General features: G+C 36.6%; 1 protein-coding gene across 1 annotated transcript in view; it reads left to right on the top strand.

The window, feature by feature from the left end:
* The window catches only part of Abcd1 (ATP binding cassette subfamily D), a 95142-nt gene that overhangs the window by 1541 nt on the left and 74384 nt on the right, over window positions 1-19217 (top strand). The window lies entirely within an intron of this gene.

A 19217-nucleotide genomic window follows, 5' to 3' on the forward strand; every position in this document is an offset into this window, starting at 1 on the left:
AAGAATGCCCATTCACCAATATCATATATATTTTTAATGGAATATTGACCCGGTGACTAAGTGTACCCCCTCCAAAATTACATTGGATTTTTTTTATCTACGGATTTCATTATTTTATGTACCCTAAAATTGGTTCCATGGTGTGTAAACCAGAAATAACCAAAATATTTGGTCCGTAAATGTGGGCCTGCATAAGAGAAAAAATTCTTATATTCTGGAATACTTTCACCTTTTTTAAATATTTGTAATGGTTATATGCATGCTCAAAAGATGAAGAAAACAGACATGTGCAAATGCTAATACCACCAGACCAAGCACCCATAACATAACAGTAAATAGAAAAGCGCGACAGTGATACAACTGTGCAGTGTTGCAACCCAGTGGGAGGGATTTTCAAACCCTGGTAATGTCACAATGTTAGAGTTTTGCATATTATTATTATTACTTTTGGATATGTCTCCTACAGAATATATATTTATATATATAGCCTTCTGCTGAAGAAAGTAAATGCTGTTATCAACATCATTCCCATAAAATCAACCAACGATCACTCCTTCTGTTGTAATTTATATCATTTCACTACATTGTATTAATCTCAATGTTGAGAATGAGATTATATATATATATGATGATACAACCTCATACTGTCTCCATTCCTTAAATTGAATTCAAACTCAGAATAGCAGGCTTTATACTACTTACCATGGACTATGACACATGTCTATATTTTTTTTCTTATTTTGCATTGCTTTTCTGTCATTTTGATAATGAGGGTGAATGATGATGAGACACACACCCATGCCTCACCCAGGACTTGAACCTGGTTACATTCAATGTCAAGAATAAATCTATCACTCAAAACTCTTTGGAACCAAGGCTGCTGACACACGTGCTATTGTTACATACATCAAAGAGACCTCTAACATTCCTGGTATGGTATGAACCAGTGGCGTACGCAAGGGGGGGGGTTACCGGGTTTAAACCCCCCCCTTGAGCTTTTGAAATATTATGGAAAATGCTGTAAAAAAATTAAAAATGGCTAATTTGTCACAGTCAAAGATCTGCGACAGTAATAATAATAATAATAATAATAATTTGAATTATTATTTCCATGCAGCATGAAGAAAAGCACAACATTCCAAACACAATCTAAGCAGCCGCAAAGTTCAATTTTGCAATTTTTTTTGCAAAAACTCGCGCAGTGACTTTCGCGAGAATTGTGAAAATTCCTTGCTTCGTCCTTATTGTAAACGTTCTTCCCGGTACTGATTTCACATCCCCTTGTGAACTCTCAAGTGATGCTGAGTCTATATCCACATCATTAAATAATGTTGAAGAAGTGCTTTGTGAATCACCTAGAAGTGATAAATGTGTTGGAATGTCTATATACTTACTTTTCAAGGAAAACATAGACTCAGTGGAATTTAGCAACATGTATTCTCGTGCTTCATCATCCTGGGCGAGTTCCATATGTAAAGATAATGTAAATTCCCCCGTGCATATAGCACTGTGCCATGAAGGCACACGTAGTGGTGTGGTGGGCCCCAAAGATTCTCGATCTCGAACTATTTTGCAGGTGATGTGATCAGCACCATGCTCCGGCAGCCTTCATCCCCCAGGGTTTTTCTCTCAGGTACCCATTGCTATGAGGCTGGGTGCGGAGACAAGGATGGATAAATTCCAACCAATTCCGGGAATCGAACCCGGATATCCCACGAAGTTGTCAGACTAGACCAGCGTGGCTCCTTGAATGAGTTTCATATTTCGATTATTTCAATAAATTTAATATATTTGCTTGTTTTTATGGATTTTCTTCACACTTAAAATGTCTCACTTATCATATACAAATAACCGTTGACTAGAGAATTATTTTGTAACAAAGAAACAAAAGAAATGTAATTTTGTTCTATTTCTTTCATAAATAGTAGCTGCATTAGTAGTAATTAAACTAATTAATTAATTAATTATAAGAATTATTAATTAATTTATTATTATTATTAATTAAAGTATAATAAAACAATGGTAATGTGAATTTGTAGAAAGTTTTCGAAATAACACCCCCCTTGATGAAATCCTGCGTACGCTACTGGTATGAACCATTGCTTAATTGTACTACTTTACAACACAGTGTGGAAAATTGATTCAGGTGTACCATGGCCAACTATCTCGTCACTTAAAACTGTTGTAAGGAAGCGTTTGTTTACTCCAGTTTATTAAATTTAGATGCACGAAGTGCTTATGTACAGTGCTGCAATCGTGCCAGGGTGCACTGGGTGCTGCCCCTGTACTATAATATGTAACCATGGTGCAAAATTCCTCTCAAAATGACAGTAAATATTTGAAAATTTGCTCTACCTAACATTAATTTGTTATGTGCCCATGAATGTCCCAAGGATTTTTTTCCAGGGGAGGCAAGCAATGTGTTTTTTTTTTTCTTCAGTTTGAAGTCATCATATTCCTGCAATACCCTTTCAATAATTAACGTATATGCTATATATAGTATATATTACTGTGACTGAAATGAAATTATGGGCCCAAGTTCCTTTTGTTTTATTGCGATTTCATCATGCTACAAATGCAATTTTAACATGGTTCGATTTTGATTTATGTCTGTTAACACTTACTGTGGAGTTTTAGCTATTACTTAAGATTTTGTTCAATATATGCTTTCGTAGTTAGGCAGACCAGGTTTGGTTCTCTTAGCATTAAAATGAAGTCCTTAAATGCATTCTACTAAGGTTCCAATTTACTTCTACATTAATTCCCACTAGTCTACATTGCTAACAGTTGCTTGTCAATGGAAAATAAATTGTCCATGAGAAGCACACATGCTTGCATGAGGTAATTTTTTTTTCAACATTAATAACTTTTTTTTTCGAAATCCAAACAGTGCTCATTACTTTAAGGAAGGTTCAAATTTCGTGTGACAATGATTGCCAAAATTCTACGATTATTAGTCTTTCTGCTAGGAGAATTTGAAAAAAAATCATAAAACAATCAGAACTGTTACCAAATTATGTGTGTGAGATGTAATTTTAGATTGACTTCCATTTTCCAAATGGGTGCATGACCTCCCCCTGCCCCCTTCTTCCAGAGGTCTATATGTATGTGTATTTAAAGAAGACCTAACAGCACAATCACTCCATTGTTGTATAACAATACGATAATAAATATTTATTGGAGACAAGACAAAACTATGCAACTGCACTGCCCTCGGCTTATCAATATAGAGTAGAAAATAATAAAGAAATGAAGTAAGGGAAAGAATGTGGCATAATAAGAGAAAGAATTAAGGTGTACAGTTATTTGTTCCCTTCGCTTGTAGATGAAAATGTTCTCCTTTGTCAACTTGGGATGTCAATACTACAGTATGTAATACACCCGCCACAAAATAACTTCTGACCTCACTAACGTTTTCCAGCAGACTCGGGTGCATTTCTTTAAGTTCTGACGCTATCGGTCAAGGGTTTTTCTTTACTTCTCTCATTAGGAGAGCGTCTGTAGATTTGGTTGTTTTTCTTTGCCTCCCACCACCGAACTTGTGCTTTGGAATGACAGTCGGAGGCAGTCCTCTGTTGGCTACCGGTACCTTCATTATGATTGATTTTGCATGACCTGTTTTTTTATATATCGTCTTTATCGGGACGTTTTCACTTTGCCATGCAACAATGCTTTTTCCACACTACTACAGTACTTTCCCGGCATATCACAAATACACCTGTACAGTAGTCAATACAGTTTGAAAATATCCAACACAAAGTGCACCGCACGAAAACACAGCAATTTATCACACACACTACAGCAGAAAGTCACCCTTCCTGTGTCAACTAACAATACGAAATGAAATGAACTCTCTTATCAGCAGTAATACACTGTTGTCAGATACGTTCATTCAGAAACAATTCCATGTTCGAAACAAAGCAACACTAGATACAAGGCTACAAAGTGATAGACCTCTTACTATGGCAGATTTCACATGAGGTTCGAAGTCATTTTGCTTCAGGTGTATGTTCATTCATGGTGACTAGCGGATGTTAGATGACAGAAAACTTAAATTATGAGTTAATTAAAAAGTGTCTAACTGTGAAATAAACAGCTTCAATATTACTCATAAAAATTTTGGTGCTTATTAGGACTGTCAGTGTAATTGAATCTGTTCGATTAAAATGTTTTGTGAGGTGGAGGGAACATACTTGCTCAGCGAATCCTGTTTGGGCAAAATCTGTACACTATTTGGTGAGGTAGACTTTTTCATCTATGATTGACAGGTCATTAGGATGAAGTAGTGTTTCTTGCCTTCTTGCATAACTCCACCACCTGAAGGGATGATATACGTCGATAAAAAATTGTGTGTGTTGCTCTTCATAGTGTATGGAATTATTAGAAAGAAATTACTACATTGTATATATGTAAAAAAAATAAAAATAACAGTGCTATTAGTTTGCTTTGCTCCAAATTATAAACACTATTTAAAATTATTAATATTTGATTAATTAAGAAAATCCATCTGGTTTAGTTGATCAACAACACTAGAGCTTATATGTATAACAGTTCATTAATACCAGAGTGCAATATAAAAATATCCAATTTATATATATTTTTAGAAATAATGGTTTGATGCTTGGTGCTTATCATTAGGTTATGTTGCCAAGTCTTGTGTTGATTTTCATCTTCAAAACTTATCACTTTTTTGTTTTTGTTTGGCTATTTCTGTTATGGCATACAAAGAGAAAGGAATAAAGTAAAATGAACAGAAAGGAAATATATGTGCTTATATAATAATAACCCATGGCGGAACAGCAATTGAGGGCCAAGGCCTACCTACGGACTACCCACCCTCACTCCCACCTGCCAAGATGGGTGATAATCCAACCAGTTACAGCATGACATGTGGTCAGCAGAACCAACCCCCAGTTGTTGTAGGTTTTAATGATCGGGCTACACTACTCATTCGTAACTCCCAATTTCCTCATTATGGTGATTGACCACCGGTCCCATGCACTGGCTGAAATCTCAGGAGAAGAAGTTGTTACGCTTCCTCCAGGAGACTTTAACCAGCAAACTTTCCATGCCCGAACCCAACGCCTGATGCCTTAGACCGCACGGCCAAGGTGCAGGACAATGTGTAAAGTTAACACTTCAGTTCCAGTTATATTTGGGCATAATTTTTATTGAAAGTGTTACGTTTGTTGTGTGAAAGTTATCTTCCCTTCTATGAACATAAATTAGACAGAGGAACAAACAGATGAATTTACTATTATTAGCAATCGGGCTGAGCTCTCATGCAATAGACCTGCAATGACCTTTTTGTGGTACTACTATCAAATCATCTAGCCAGGAGCGCTACTGACATGATACCTTTTACCTGTGGATTGTTCACCCAATTTTGATAAAGTCACACTACAATGGTTATTAGTGTGAGAGCAGTATAAAACCTACAGTGCAAATAATACGCCTTGTGTTTACGCTGTGGTGATTAATATTATTACTAGGCATTTACTTTAGTTAAAAGGAACCAAAAAAGATGATACTGCTATTCCATCTACCTGCAGAAGCCTTTTTTCCCTCAAATGATGATGATGATTTGATTCTCAACATCCCAATGTTCTCTTATTACTTATGTGGCCAGTTTGGAACTTACAGAGTTGTCTCCTTGATTACATGATGTCATGAAAGTACTGTGTGTTAGCAGATGAGAATTATTTATTAATGATATAATTACGGGAGCAAGTCCCATAGGTCCACCCATCGTTAGGAGGAAATTGTTTATGATGATACCTAGTGAAAATTTTTTACTTAAACTTGAATTATGAAATTTACCATTCATTCTTATTATTATTACAAAGAGATAGCAAGAAAAGCAAGATGCAATTCAACAGTGCCACAGATATTGCAGCAATCAAAATAATATTTTTCTTGCCCAAAATTTAAAAAAAATATTCCCAATATGTGTCACCTTATTATCTTATGGCACACATATGATACCCAAGGTATCTGTCTATTATTCTTTGCAAGAATCTGTATCACTACACTCTTCATTATAGCACATTAATCCACTTGCCCAGGCAGAGGCTTAAACCGGAAACCTTTGGTGGTGAGATTCTGATTGCACCACTCACACTTGGAGCTATCCATCTTCTCTACAGCTGTGAGAGCACTTCCACAAAAAAAAAAAAAAAAAAATGGACCTAATTTACCCAGAAAGCCAGATGATCATTACACAGTAATTCTGCATAAACATGTACAAAAATTGTGAAGAACAGATTTGAGGGGAAGAGTAGCAATTATATTCAATAATAAAATAAATATAATGCTGGAAGTTCAGTAAAAAATATTATTGAAGTCCACATTTATCCGAATGCAATTTTTAAAAAAATTAAAGTTGTCTTATATAAGTCTACTTAAGCAATAATTTTTCACTTCAAGTGAAACTGATGTAAATATGAGGGTACATATCTGAGTGTTGTTACATTCAGAAGTCTGCATTGTCAAATCATTCACCTTAGTCAAGACTTTTGTGCCTTCTTTCTTGAAAGCTACGTTAGTGGCTGATTGCATAGGGTTTCCCTGTATTTTTCATGGATATGCACCAATTTTTAGACTTATATGCAGCATCCAGGAGATATTAAATGTCTTAAATTTTGAGTATCACATAACTTGCTTTAGGAATATACATCTTTCAGTTGGAAGAATAAATAATCACAGGGGCATTATTTATCTCCTGAGGGAATTTATTGCTTACTGCAGATAAAGCAGAGTATAGTATCTATAGAAGATATTTTACTGTAGTTTTGTCATAGATTCTGAACATTATTTTGTATTTTGAATTGCACTTTGCAACTACAAAGATTTTAGCTGTTCAGAGTTTTATATTACAACAAACCTGAAATCTTGCACACCGCAGCACATCTTTCCACTTCATCCTTTTCAGCTCAATTGATGCCGCTCCACGTGTTAGATGGTTCTAGAAGTGTCCCACATGGAGTGCTATCATTGGTTGCGGGCTCCAGGATCAGATAGATGCACCCACAATGGGTCATGTGCTTTATTTATTTCTAACATAATATGTTGTACATCATAATTACAATGTGTATACACCGCATGAGCTAAGTACAGTAATATGTACTCATGACATACATATCTTTCTAAATTATACATGACAGCCTGATTGTCTATATTTAAAATGACATTAATATTCATAACATATTAATAGAACACCTAATCACCTTTTCTTAGAGAACGGTAAGCTAAGCGGCTGCTGTAGCTTTTCATATGCCCAGTTGATATATTGCATCATTTAAAAATATGGCATAAGCAACACAGTTGGATAAGTTTAGTGCAATTTGTGCCCAGAAAATGTAACCCGTGAGAGCCTGTCTCACTTGTGTAAATTGTGAAGCCTTAAAGCACATTCATAGTGTTAATGTGTTACTGACAACAATTTTGGGGAATTTTATAGTGAACAATTGATTTAAAAAGATTATTATTGAACTGAAAATATATTAACTGTGAACAACTTATAATCTTACATTTGAGACAGGGTGCCCTACTTTTTGCTTATAGTGATCCTGTTGAGGATTGGATTCATCAATTAATATGAAACCTCCTAAAGTTTGAGTTCCAGTCAACACATGAGCCTGCTTTTGTTTTAGTTCTTTCATCTGATCATCATGCATTCTCATTCTCATTGCCCTAAAGAGAAAGAAAAGTCTTGTTGAACAGTAAGAACACTAAGACAACAACAATATTTTTTCAACTCATTGTTAAGAGCAAGTTAACCAAGGAAAAAGTATCTTCAGTTATAGAATACATTTTTTTTAAAAAAAATGCTCCTCTTGAAAATGTGCCAGTATTGAGTGGTCTTTGAATTAAACGTGACAAATTGCTATGGTTTTTCATAGTAATGCATATCGATTGGAATGCAAGAATTAACAGTATATGCCAGTGGTTCCCAGGGGCGCCACGAAATGTTCCATTATTTTCACTGAAATTATATGATTGTTCCAAATATGTGCTGCCTTAGAACTTTTTACACATAAATGTTTCTAATTTGAAATATGTGTTAATTTTTTTTAACTTAAGGCAAGCAACCTAACCACACTAACTGAGCGTGGCAAGTGTTAGATGGGCCTACATTCTGACTGAGCACCGTGGAAAATTCTTGAAACACTAAGTGCGCCATGAAACGAAAGAGTTTGGGATCCCCTGGTATAACTATTGGATACCAATTCTTTACCCAAATAAAATTTGGTGTTTTATCAAATAAACTTTTATTTCAACATAAATTATTCTCTTTCATCAGTCCGCTCAAGAGCTGATAACTGATGAATAATTATTTCAGGTTCTGATCATTAGAGTTAGATTGTATCCATAACACCTGTGGCTGTTCTGAATTTATAGCTTTGGAGCGAGTATGAACTTCAGAAGCGTCCAATCAACAAGGGAGCCGCTGACGTCATCTCAAACTGGGCACCTATCGCTAACCCCCTTGCTCAAGTGCTAGACTGTTGATAGGCTCGCTAGCTAGTCTCCTGGAGATTATTATTTTGGTTTGGTTTGAGTTGATGTTTAAGTCCACTTTGTGCACAGTAAGGCTAATCGGGACTGGACCTACAGTTTAAAGTGGAATCCGAACCACTATGTGCTTCCACCGGGTATCGGGGATTATTATTAATTGACAAGTAGTATTGAGTAGTATCACAGACAAATTAGTCTGTGGTAGTATATCGCAGTTCTGCTGCGGCTTCAACTTGTCAATCTGCGTTTAGCCTATCAAATATAGGCTTGCCAACTCTGCCGGAATCGAATTCACTCTCCCGTACAAACTTTATCTCCCGGCATTTGCCGAGCGAAGAGATTTGTTATTGAGCCGGGCTTTGCTTAATGCGGACAGGCAAAAAAAAAAAAAAAAAAAAAAAAAAAAAAAAAAAAAAAAAAAAAAAAAAGAAGCAATGCAAGGTTTTAAATGTGGCTAGAAGAATCGCATTCGTCATATTGCTCCGTAATGGCTAAGAATACATACATCCAACGTCCATGGGAGAACGTATGCACGTACTGCATTGTCATATTGCTTTACATTTTACTGTACTGTACCCTTTAAATGCACCATAATAAACGTGTCTTGTTGCTATAAACGGAGTTTTAATGCACTTTCTACTGTTCTTTTAGGTTATTTTAGTTAATCCGGACTTTCGTTAAACCGGTCAACTTAACCCCCCCATTAGTCCGGATTAACGAGGTTTTACTGTAATTAAACTTCACAATATTCTTTAGAAGACTTACGATTCATTGTTTAAGTGGGAGGAGTGAGAAACAGAAAGTTTAAACACACTGTTGCGCCAAGAGCTGAAGAAAACGAAAACAAAGGCATGTTGCGTCAAAGTCTCGAGACTTCTTTATTTCCCAACGCCCAATCCGCTTCATTATGTAGATTTAGTTCCCAGTAAGTTACAGTGGGATTTAAGCACGTTTCAGTTGTCGGAGTCAAGAGGGGAAAAAATATTTATTGGGTTGATGCATAAGTTCGTAGCGTTTGTGTTTGGTATGGCAACACTGCGATGTTAGGAGTTTGTTTATCGTTTAATGTTCAACAATTGGAGTGACGTTGTTGTGCTTGTGAATACGCATTGAATTTTACAGATTTGAAGAAAGACTGTGTTATTTATGGGCTAAAGAACAATACGTGTCCAGTGGGCGGGGGGAACATTTCCGACATATTCTGTCTGAGTTTAACATAGGGACAAAGGCCAAGGTCAAGAAGATGATTTTGTCATTACAAAGAGGGCATTTTTGACTTGAGCGTTTCTCCACGTTCAGGAAGACCATCGGGCTTTAATGAAGACTGTTTAAACGCTTTAATCCACAAAGATCCACATCAGTCGACTCGGCAATTAGCAATGTGATGAACTGTGAGCATTCAACCATCGTGCGACATTTGCATTCCATGGGTAAGGTTCAGGATACCGCACGCTTTAAATTAAAACAACCAAATCAGCGGGTAAGCCAGGAAGGCAGCGTCAAGTGCTGCGACACAATAATGTACGTCCACACTCCGCTAGCATGACAAAAGTTGCTATCCAGGAGCTTGGTTGGGTAGTTATTCCACATCCTCCTTACTCCCCCGATCTTGCGCTCTCGGGTTGCTATTTTTTTCAGCTCCCAATCCATCAGTCTTCAAGGAAGCTCCTTTGGTGACGAAAATGCTCTTCATTTTTCACAGTTTACCTTTTATTTTTATCGAGGAAGGAAAAGAAAGCAGAGTGGAAAATAAAACAGAATTCTCTCAGTTCCTTTGTTTTTTTAGTGTACTTTGCAGAACAATCTATCTGATAGACGGAAAATCATTGCAAGATAAGATATCTTAAAGTTCATTAGTTAAATTTGAGTTTACAATTTAAAATTTTTCGTACTTTAGTGTATCCCCTAACATTTGTAACTTGTGTTTTTGGTAGATGTATTTCGAGTCTGAATATGTGAAATGGCAAAAGTAATTTCCGCACGTTATATTAAATGTGTTTACAATTTTTGCATACATTGGAAACACACAGACCTTTTATATATTGTTAATATATTTTGTGTGTATGTGTGTGGGTGGTGAGAGGCAGTAATACCACTGAGGCTTCGCAGGTGGAAGGATTTCTCTGAATCCATCGCTTCAGGGCAATGGTTCCAGTGAAGTCAGGCTTGACAGCTGTTGAAATTTAGCAGTGCCATCTCTTGTTCTGTTTGATTGAAGAAGTGAAAGCAAAAATGCGAGTGGTGCTCTCAGCGCCTCTTAGCTGATTATTACAAAACTTCTTGCGAATGGCGATTCCCAGTGGGAGGTCCGTGCACCGGTTTTCATGCCTTAGATGAAGATCTGCTTATATATATATCTCTTTATCTGTGGTAATACGTAATAGAGAAAACATGTTCTTGTACCCTTGAATTTTTGGTAAGTTCACCTTGAAAACCGGGAATTATACTTGAATTTTATCATGGTTCTAGATTGGCTACCCTGTATGCTGGCCTTCCACATAGAAAATGTCACAGAATGATTTTACATCGTATTTCTAAAGGTTCAAATTTCGTTTCCACTCAAAGCGTCTTTCTCTTTCCTTTTCACGGAAAGCGTTGGTCGGTCTCGGCTTAATATTTACATCAGCTTCTTATATAATATGTAGACCTACTTGTCAGGTTTCGTGCGTGTCTATAGTGCATGCTTTTTTTTTTGTCTCAACAATGTTTAGAACACGCTCTTCTTGTGTGTTATATAAAAATGAATTGACCCAATTGATGGAGGAATAATGGGAACGTTCTTATAGAAATTCCTATCAGTATGTCTAACGGTGAAAGTTATAACTAATTTACAAGTGCATGTCGGGATTTTTTGCTTTCTTTTGGGCAAGTTTATGAATGCAGCGTTCCACCAGAATTGATATGCACCAACCTCCGTGGCGTAATGGTTAATACATCGCGCTGCGATGCCAGGGGTTCCGGATTCGAATTATGTCCTGTGCATGAGTGTTCTTTGCGAGTGTTATTCTGTTCAATTTCCAGTTTTTCTTTAAAGCATCAGTGATAACCACTGAAGACAGCATGGTTTCAATACACCGAACACTGTTCCGAGACCACCACTCAGTTATACATAGTGGGTGGTAGATATCAATATGTATTCAGAGTAAATTATCCCCATTCACAAAACTTCTAAAAACAGTGTGTTTCAAAAGTCGAGCAACCTGCCTTCGATCGCTTATAACATGGAGACTAGGAGAGATATTCACACCGGGTTTTCTGCATTATATATATATATATATATATATATATATATATATATATATATATATATATATATATATATATATATATATATATATATATATATATATATATATATATATATATATATATATATGCATTATAAAGCTAGGGATGGTGGAAAAATCCAGATTTCCGAAAATTTACTATCCGGATTTCTGAGGGAAACAGATTTCGTCACTACGGTATACTACACGATTAACTAAGATTGATTGACAACATAATCGCTGTACGAAGTCAGAGGTCTGAGGTTCGAATACTGGATAAGGCGTGGACGTTTGTGTTCGAAGCTTCATCTATTTTACCAATGCAGTTGAGTGATTAGTGAAGTGTGCTACAAGTCGGGGGGCCGTAGTGTCGAAAACTGGATAAGGTTACAGGGTGGTTACTCACCTGGAATTCCGGGAATTATGCGTAAATTTTTTTCCGCAGATGTGAAAAATTGCAACTTTTATTAATCTAAATTCCATTGAATTTATACATATTTAAAAATGTTCTGAGGCAATTTTTACACAGTTTAGTTTTTATTTTTATCGAGGAAGGAAAATATTGCTGCGTGGAAAATAACACAGAATCCTCTCAATAATTTTATTTTGTTAATGTCCTTTACAGAACATTCTATCTGACAGATGGAAGATAAAGTATCTAGAAGTTCATATGGTAAATTTGAGTAGTTTGTAATTCTTATACAATTAACAATTCGTTCAGAGCCGTAGCTACGGGGCGGTGGGAGTCGGCCATGGGCACCGAATGATCTAAATGAAAAAAAAAAGTTGTTAAAGAGAGAATTGCACAGAGGAGCAATTGCCCCCCTCGATTTCAAATTTTATGCAAATAATACATTTCATAAAATTTTCTTGCTCGCTTCGCTCGCCGAACTCCCTGGTTTTCTCACTCTCGTCAAGTTCATAGCCGTAGCTAGGGGCAGTCGACCATGGACGCCGAGCGATGAAAAAAAAAGTGTACAAGAGAAAATGCCACGGCGCCCCGTGAAATTATTTGCGCCCTATTAAATCAATATTGTTTTCAGTTGCAAAATTTGGATTAAAAAATTTTCTTGCTCGTTTCGCTCGCATTCCAATTATTTTCTGTAATGTATTTAAGTAACATATGTTGTATTGAATAAACTTGGAATACGTACACAATTTAGTGTTACCATGTTGTATATGTATTTTCTTATGCAAAATGGAGCGACATAAAATAAGTGTAAAACATATCTTGCACATGAAAGCTATTCATGTTATGTACAAAAATAATTATCTTCGGAATGCATTTATCATTCATTTTCTGCTGTTCAAAAATACAGTTTGTGTGCTTGTTTTCAATTATTAGCTAATGTGAAATTGAACTTCTACCCCATTTTGCGTAATTTATGAGGATAATCACGTCTTTGATTACTACTACTAATAGTAATAATAATAATAATAATGTCATTATTATTGTTATTATTATTATTATTGGTACGTTTATCCTGATACTTGCCCCCCCCCCCCCGACAAAGAATCGTGGTTGCGCCTCTTCTTTACGATGCCGTGAAATCCCACGAAGGCACTTATTAGACGTCATTCACCATTAGTAAACCATTTCGCTTCCCTCTACGAAGGACGACGGTGGGAAAGTATAATTGGTTAGATTTGTATGCTCCCATGTTTTGCTTCAAGGTAAACTACAATGGAAGGTAAGGAATTGGAAGCCCTTATGTTTCAAAACAACCAACAAACAAGGATATAATATTCATGGCCAGAACACTCACCCGTGACTCACCTATAGTGTCCGCAGGCTCTCTTGGACAGTGTGCAATTAACATTTGTTTCTTTGTTTTGAAAGCGTGCTGAGAATTTAGCTTTCCTGGATCCAACCAACTGGCTGGAAAGTTGTTTTTTTTTTCATCCGGAATGTAATGTGAAAAGAAATTGCCCATCATTTCCTTTGCTTCTGCCACAAAAAAAATTGTGGCCGATTGGAAAGGAGATATATAGGGTGTCCGAAAGATCACGCAACTGAGACTTCGAACGTACGCAACTTTGGTACAGTCACGGACAGTTCTGGGTTGTTATGAATGCATTGACTTTCAATGGAATCATTACAACCCAGCAGTGTCCATGACTACAAAAAGCTATAGAGACATGAACCTTGAACTGGGTGTTAATGTTGTCTATGTGGATATTTTTAAAACATTTAACACGAAAATGTTTATCATGAACGTTCAGTGTGAGGAAAAAGGCACTAAGGTGTAAAAAAGTTTTTGTACAAGGTAAACAGAGACGTGGATATAAAGCAGCTGTTGAGTCGCTTGCAACAATTTTCGATGTGTATTGATGGTCCCTGAGGGTATTTATCGAATTGATAAAATAACCATAAATTTACGCATTTTATGGGGTTAATTATGACATGTCGATAAAAAGTTTTTTTTTCGGTTTCGAGGTGTGCTGGCAACATTGGTCGTGTCAGAGGTGCGCCCGACATTTGGCTATGATATGCAATCAATGCTCAGATGAAAAGAGTTGACATTTATCTTACAAAACACAAACTTGGCTAAATATACACCTACAGCCAGTGCAAAGTGTCATGTCTCAATCAGTCAATCAATCACTTTTTGTACAAAAGTTACGTACGTTCAAATCTCGGTTGCGTGACTTTTCGGACATCCTGTATATTAACAATTGCGGCCATGTAAAGTTGATAGCATGATATTAGTGGTCTAATTTTCCATTCTTGATTTCCTTATGCCTTTATTACTGTTTCTCTATACTATACCTTTTCCATCCTTTCTTCTCTGCTCGTGTTAGGTCCCCCCTCCCCTCCCCTCCGCTCTCTCGGTAGCTCACCAGATTATACAATGGGCCTGATCAAAGCAAACTATTGTAGGTGGCAGCACCCCTGTTTTGTCCCCACGCTTTTGATGGGCAATTGTTCTCCCATTTAAATACATGGGAAATTTGATCCTGAACGTGCTGCTATTACATTAAATTCCAAGTTTAATTTTATCTTAACCTCAGAAATTATGTCTGAACATGACAGTGGAATAATCAGTGCTGTAAAAGTAAGATTTTTGAAAAGCCGATGGTCAACAACAGAAAAGATATCGGAACTCAAAAAGGCCTTAAAATTTGCACAGCACTTGTTTACGTCACTTGCAATTTTTACAATTTAAGTGCTTTATTGTTGTGAATCCGGTAAAGAATAATACATAATAGTTCCGCGCGGCTGTCCTTTTATTTTTATAGTTGTTATTAATAACTGACTTTTTTCTTTTACATGATATCATGCTTTTCCACATGGCTAGTAAATATGGCGCTCTGTTTTATATTTCACATCGTGAAGAATAGTTATTACAAAAATTATTTTATATTATGTTTCATGTCTAGCAACCTCTAGGGCTTTCTTATTTACAGGAATTCTAGTTTTAAAATTGTTGTTACCAAAAAAATGGACGAAAATACGAGGGGAAAATGTCTGCTTAATACAATGAATGAACACATACTTTAATATTAAGTTACCGGATAGGGCATAGTGTCATACTGTATCATGCGCTTACGCACTTAATACATTTTTTTCTTTATAATTTTGGGAGTTTCTCCGACTCCTACTCCCGCCGTTGAATTGCACATGCTCGCAACCAGATAAAAACCTAAAGCGTAGTGTAAAAATTAATTGTTTTATTATTATCGGCTCATGGCAGAGACGACCCAAATGGGGTTGAGTTTAGTGCTCTTTGTGCATAAACATACTATATTTAGCCCGTTTGAGCTACCCTGCCCTTGCGCTTTAATAGCTATATTAATTCTTAGGTTCAGGAAAATGTAATTTTCGGAAACTTATGACTTGCTACATAATCTTAAAGCTTTACTAAACTCATTTTTATTATCAATTTACACGAGAAATCCTTACCTTAGTTGAAAATAACGTTTGAATAGCCATCCCATCGCGCTTCAATGTAAAGCTTAGGGCAACCAAATGACGAACGAAATTCGTTAGGGACACAACAGGGGTGGCGCGGCCACCGGAAAAGTTTGGCAGTGAACAGCATCATTCTCCGAATCTTCCTCTTTTTTATATATATTTCTTGTCTATTTCTTCCCCATGCTTGTCTTTCTCCCCATTTCTCTAATATCATTATTGCTTTTGTGTCTATATGGTGTAGTTGTAACGTAATGGCCCTGTAATCAAGGAGTTCCGGTCGAACCCTGTGGAGGCACCGGTTAAACTATAGGTCCAGTCCCGATTAACCTTCCTGTGCACCTTAAAAACGACAGTTCAAACAAACAATATTGTAAGTGGTCAACAACGCTGTGTACACCTCTCATTCTAGCCACAACACCGAGAAGCCTTCCGATGACGTAGCGGTAACGTTGTCGTCTCTTAATCGAGGGGTCCTGGGTTCGATACCCGGCGGAAGCACATAGTGGGTCGAATCCCACTTTAAACTGTAGGCCCAGTCTCGATTAGCCTTTCTGTGCCTAAAGTGCACCTACAATCTCAACCCACAGCACCGAGAGTTGACGAATGCGCATGCAAAAATAACAACGGTATATTTAACATTAACAGTCAGATTGTTAAATTTTAACGTTTAGAATACTGTAAATTCTGCGGTGATTTCTAATATAGGTTCTGCTTGTGTGAACACGTTCTCAGTATTTTTACTCATACGAAATTCAATCCGAAAACCTGAGAATAAGTATGTTCTTATTGTTATTCATACGACCCAATAATTATCACAATATATGAAATCGCATTAAGTGTGAACGAACTTTCTTCAATTAAAATAAAGATTCATCCCATGAAAGGTTGCCTCTTCCGACATAATACGATAATGCCCGGACATTGACGTCTCCTTTCTCTAGCCTTTCACTTTTTGTCCCCAAGGTCACGACTGCATTACTCACGAAGTGTTATTATATGCTAGCGCTGTGCATCAAATTAGCCGAGTGCGCAATACATTTAATTGCAAATGATGTAGCGAGTCGAACTTCGACTTTGCAAATTGCAGGCATCATTATGTGCAAATTGCCATTACCCAGTATAATGATAGGCGGTATTGTGCTTAAGCCGACAGACGCAGATTGAATTTGTAATAAGTTCACCAGGTGTCAATGAATTATATAATCCCCGATAGGTGAAAAAAGGGGAAACTACTTTGCCACACGTAACTCGTAAACTTTCTCGTATTGCCGTCTTTACATGCTTGTCACGTGAGAGCTAATAGAGAATATTCTTTTATACGTATGTATACAGTGTAGTATTTTGGAGGAAAATCTCGTGACTGCCAAGGATCGAAATGGAAATTACAACGCGACACATCCCCTATATGTACCTTCATGGCACGTTGCTATATGCACATCTTTTTACCTTCCGAACCTTTACTTTCGTTAACATAATGTCGTATTTTTATCTCTGACTACTACAGCAATGAGATTAACGGTAGTGAAATGACGTGATGCGTTAAAATTAATAATTAATATTAAAATTTTACACAAACATCAACATATTGCAAAATACATTTCACAAGAGGCTTGTGGAATCTTCTCTTTCAAAGTTCGAATCCCGACCTCGGCATTGATGTTTCATTAATTTCATCATCACTCATCCCCATTTTCGCAATTAGCCAAAAGTGGCAGAAATGCGAAGTTAAATAAAGAAAATCAAATCTAATCAAAATCTTTCAAAGTTAAGTGAACGGTAGTTAGCTCGTCCAAATGGGGGACATTTTTGAATTAAATATGCATATCCGCAATACTTTTATCTTAATAATACTTATTAAAAATATCAATTTGTGCAAGTAAAATATCAATATTGCTACTTTGCTCGTGATTGAGGATTGTTTATTTATTTATTGTTTGATACTTGGAATTTTACTGTTGGGTTAATTGGTGAAAGGACAGAAAAGCACTGAATAAATAACATTCAAGGGGGGGCAACTACTGGATATGGTGTGCCGCTTGCAGTTCTTTGTACTTATCTTCAGCTTAGGCAAAATGGGCGCCGTCATACTCTACTAAACTCGATCGCCGCAACAACACATTTCAGTGTGTAAGGGAATCTTATGTGAATGCTATAATATGTACTATTAAAGAGTATTAACAATTTAGTTCGCACTGAAAAGAAAAATGAGGTGAAATATCTTTTTAAAAAGTAAGTAAATAACCTGTCCATTTCGAGCCCTGGTGACTAGGTTTGCCGTAGAAAGAGCTTCTTTTGAAAATCAATTTGAGTTTTGGTCTTTGAAATGATCTTGTCTGATTGGTGCATTTTTATTGCATCACACGGAACAGCAACTCATGAAAAGTACCCTTTTATGCATTGGTGTGTACCGATAGTGTGTCATAAGGAGTTTATGTTCTTTAATGTGTTACTGGAGCCAACATATTTGTGTCAGTTGACGCATTTTCGATTTTCTGTGCAGAGGAAAATGTTTAGCAGTGTCAATAAAATTGTGTTTTTAATTTTCGTCTGTAATGTGACAGTTTTTATAATGGTCAGGAAAGTTAAGACTTTTTGTATTGGTGACTTCTATTTGTAATTGTTTTGGTTAGTGTTACAGCATTTTGGGTGGGGGCATACATGATGACTTCCCTGTAAAATGATTGACAGATTTTTTTTCAGTTCAGTTAAGATAAACCATTCTTTATGTATTTTATCCTAACCCAGCAATAACTATGACTGTTAAGAAACTCTTTCTTTTGGCCGATCTCCGTGGCTGTTGATGCCAGATAATAATTTAACAAAATAAAATCCCAGTTTCACTTTTAAAATCTAAATTTGTTTTACATTTGATTTTTGTTATTTAGCGTCGCTTTTCTGCCACGTTTGGCTAATCGCAACGATGAGGAGTGCTATTGATGAAATTGGTCAAGGGATACAAACAAAGAGCACCTATGTGCGGGCTGGGATTCGAGCCCGGCACCCCTGGCGTCGTAGCGCACTGTGATAACCACTCTGCCTCAGAGGTCGGTCCATTAGGGGAAGAAAATGGAGTGAAATAATATTTTCCCCAAGAAGATTTAAATGGGGGCCACAATCAACTTAGTCCTTCTTAAGAAAGAGCCTAGTGGCAAGGTAGTTCGGGTTTTTTCCACAGCAAGGCGTCAGATGATCTCTTAATCTTGAACCGGTTTTTCTGGTCGCTCTGCTACAGAAACGGTAATACCTTCACCAGATGGATTTAGCCTAAATGTACTACTTTGTGCAAGATGTAGAGTGGTTCTGCTGTACTTTGTAGATAAGCAGTTGTTCATTGGCCCGTTCATAGCCGAATCAACTGTTCAGAAATTGTGAAGAAGATTTGCTCTTTCGATGAAAAATCACTATTCAGACATTAAAAATATACTTTAGATATAGTGTGCTTGAATTTTTCAAAATTGAGAAGTCTCTCGTACTTGTGACAACTAACTCACTCACTAACCCTCTAACCTTCTTAAACC

This window comes from Lepisma saccharinum, chromosome 16 (assembly GCF_977018435.1).
Source record: "Lepisma saccharinum chromosome 16, izLepSacc3.1, whole genome shotgun sequence".
In the NCBI taxonomy this organism is placed as follows: Eukaryota; Metazoa; Arthropoda; class Insecta; order Zygentoma; family Lepismatidae; genus Lepisma; species Lepisma saccharinum.